Consider the following 3,452-nt stretch of genomic DNA (forward strand, 5'->3'; position numbering starts at 1 on the left):
ATATGAACCTATTTTTATGCTTCCAGAAAACATTAGTTCTGATATCACTGTCCTGAGTGAAATTTCAAGTTTCTGGTCCTACAGTATGGTTTGAAATATCTGGTTAATAAGGGTGAACGCAAGCTTTATATAAAATATCTGGTCCTACAAGTATCAAGCTCTATTTCTGGAAAAGAGCATATAAAAGCAGCCTGTTCTGACCTGGAAAAAATACGAAAACTTAGGAAAGAAGCTGAATTCCTGATAGCATCTTTCAGGGCGAAGGCTGATTCTTTACAGCAGGTATGGCTTCCTTTCCCTCAATGACTTTCCACTTTGAAAGTGGAATATGCATATCCCTATTTGGTTTCTAATTATAGTTGTTATCTACTATCTAGTGTTTTTCACTTCTATATGTTCGTTAGGAGATAAGACTGATTGGAGCTACAAAGCATTGTGAATATCGATGCAACTTCAGTTGTATGCTTGGATAATGTTCTTTTTATTATTCCTATAGCATTTAAGGTGTCTTGATTATTTTATTTTAGAAAAGGATTAAATTCTATAAGTAGTACCCAATTTCATTATTTTCTTGCTAAAATTCATTAGTATGTTGCTCGACGTCCATGGATACTTGTCCCCTCTCGTTTCCCCTTATAAGAGTCTGCATTTTCTGGTCAGTAACAATTTTATTATACTCACTTCAGGGAGTTGGTGGTGGTCAGTCTCAAACACAAGTTGGTGATGATCAAGAATTTACGAAAGGGAAAAGCAGAAAGAATGCAAATGCAAGGGTGGATAGGAGCAAAAGGTATGAAATTCCTTAGTTTTTAGCTTTATTGTTTTCCTATCTAGTGACTGGTATTCTGAAAGCTTTACTCTATTGTCAGCTGTTACTTTCTTCGGTAAAATGTTATTTCTGTTTTTTTATTTATGTGTTTTTTTCAAAAATGTTGGAAAATCTCGTGGATTCTTGGACATCATTATACCTCGTGGTAGCAGAAAGTCTGACCTGGAGGCTGATGTGAGTGCTTCTGTATGCTTCCTTCTCTTTGCCTTTTTGTATCTTCAGCAAGAATTCTCTTGCGTCTTTGTGTCTTCAGTGAGAACCTGTTATTTGGCTTTAATTTGTTAATGTATCAGCATAGGACATCAAACTGGCACTATGATTTCTTGCTTTATCTGTGAATCTAATTATCTACTCTAGTGGTTGGGTGGATACTATGTTGACCTCTGATTAATGTGGACTATGAATCTTATTTGCAGGATAATCATGATGAGCAGTCTCCACCAAATGTAGGGATCATGGACCAAGAATCCAATGAATTCCGCCGGTTTGAGACTCTGAGAAAGGAGTTAATGGAACTTGAGAAACGCGTTGAAATTAGTACATATCAATAAGAAAATAACGAGGTACATCGGAAATTCTATGACTTGTAAGTTGCAAGTACGAAATATTTGGTTCCTTTTCATGTTGCTTCTGAGAAACTATGAAGGAGTAACTATATTCTTTAAATTTATGTTGGTTTTGGCTTGGTGTACACATTTAGATTTAACATTTTATATTTGCTTTTGTAGGATTTAGTAGTCATTGATGATGGTGCTCGTTATAGTGATGCTGCTGGATCTTTTCAGTTGTCCAGGGTTCAGAAGAAGGAAAATATCATAGAGAAATCTTTAGGCAAATTAAAAGAAACAGGAACAAATTCTGGAGGTGGTTCTTTAATGTGAACATTATCCTTATTTATTTGGTTTGAGTTCATCTGTCACATTAATCAATGAAGCTTGAGTAATTATTTTTTGTTAACCAGTTTAGATTCATATATCATCTGTCACATCTGATATCACATATGAATCATGCTGAAGTGGATTTTTTGTTAAAATATATGGTTTGAAAATTAGATTTTTAAAACTAGTTTTAAAATTGGATTTTTGGTTGAAGAAACTGGTTTTAAAACTGGATTTTCAAAAATTGGTTTTAAAACTGAATTTTTAGTTAAAAAATCTGGTTTTAAAATTGGATTTTATAAAAAAACTGGATTTTAGATTTGGATTAAAAAAACCGGATTTTAGATTTGGATTTTAAAAAAATCGGATTTAAAACCGGTTTTATACGTAAAACTGGATTTAAAATTGGTTTGTAAATAAAACCGGATTTAAATTCTAAAACCGGTTTAGAACCGGTTTTTATTTTTTCAAACCGAATTAGAACTGGTTTCTCTCTTCAATAAGAAATAGGATAAATAATTCCTGCTTCCCATAATTTCATTACCTCTTTTTGGACCACTTCTTTCATGGTTGGATTGAGTCTCTTTTGTGGTTGCACAACTGGTTTAACATCATCTTCAAGGAGGATCTTGTGCATACACTTGGTTGGACTAATCCCTTTCAAGTCACTAATGGTCCACCCAAGAGCTGTTTTATGACTCTTGAGCACTGAAATAAGCGCCTCTTTCTCTTCAGGCTTCAGGGAAGATCTTATAATTACTGAATATGAGTCATTCTCACCCAAGAACACATATTTCAGAGAAGGGGGTAAGGATTTGAGCTCAAGCTTGGGGGCTTCCTCCTCTGCTTTAGGCGTGTGAACCATAGCCTTTTGGGGTGGTGAATTATCAATTTCAACTACTTCATACTCAGAGATAGGATCTAGAATGTCATCAAGCACCTCAGCTTTCAGTACCTCTTGAACAAGTGGTTCAAAAACATCTACTTTCATACACCCTTCAGAGTCATTAGGGTGCTTGAGAGCTTCAAAAATATGAAGGACCACCTATTCTTCATTGACCCTCAAGGTCAATTCACTGTTTTGCACATCAATCAGAGCTCTACCTATAGCTAAAAAGGGTCTACCAAGTATAATAGAGGATTTTACCTCCTCTTCCATGTCTAATATGACAAAATCAACAGGAAAGATGAATGGCCCCACTTTAACAAGTAAATCTTCAACAACACCCATAGGTAATTTAATAGAAAGATTAGCAAGTTAAAGAGAAATACAAGTGGGTTTTACCTCCTTAATTTGAAGCTTTTTCATCACTGAAAGTGGCATTAGATTGATGCTAGCTCCAAGGTCACATAAAGCTCTCTAAATGGTGACATCTCCAATGGTGCAAGGAATGACAAAGCTTCCTGGGTCTGGCATCTTCTCAGGAAGGTTGTGTTGAATAATGGCACTGCATTCCTTGGTTAACACCACTGTTTCTTGTTCCTTCCAGTTCCTCTTGTGGGTCAACAGTTCTTTCATAAATTTAGCATAGAGAGGCATTTGCTCCAGAGCCTCTGCAAAGGGAATGTTGATCTGTAGCTTCTTGAAGACATCTAAAAATTTAGAGAATTGCTTTTCTTTTAAAGCTTTCTGAAGTCTCTGAGGACGGATATGGCATTTTTGGCTTGTATTCAGGAGCCTTTGGAAATGTAGGATACGTGTCTAGAGAGTCAGGGAATGGGTTGTCTGCACGCTTTGGAGAGGC

General features: G+C 35.7%; 1 long non-coding RNA gene across 2 annotated transcripts; it reads left to right on the forward strand.

The window, feature by feature from the left end:
• The first annotated feature begins 927 nt into the window (after positions 1-927).
• LOC107479104 (uncharacterized) lies at positions 928-1,682 on the forward strand. 2 transcript variants are annotated; one of them, XR_008006819.1, is made up of 3 exons: positions 928-1,003; positions 1,246-1,392; positions 1,558-1,682. It is a non-coding gene; the product is annotated as an uncharacterized LOC107479104 (long non-coding RNA). The 2 variants fall into 2 exon arrangements; XR_008006820.1 differs by having other exon boundaries at positions 931-1,015.
• The last annotated feature ends 1,770 nt before the right edge of the window (positions 1,683-3,452 follow it).

This window comes from Arachis duranensis, chromosome 3 (genome assembly GCF_000817695.3).
Source record: "Arachis duranensis cultivar V14167 chromosome 3, aradu.V14167.gnm2.J7QH, whole genome shotgun sequence".
NCBI classification, from domain to species: Eukaryota; Viridiplantae; Streptophyta; class Magnoliopsida; order Fabales; family Fabaceae; genus Arachis; species Arachis duranensis.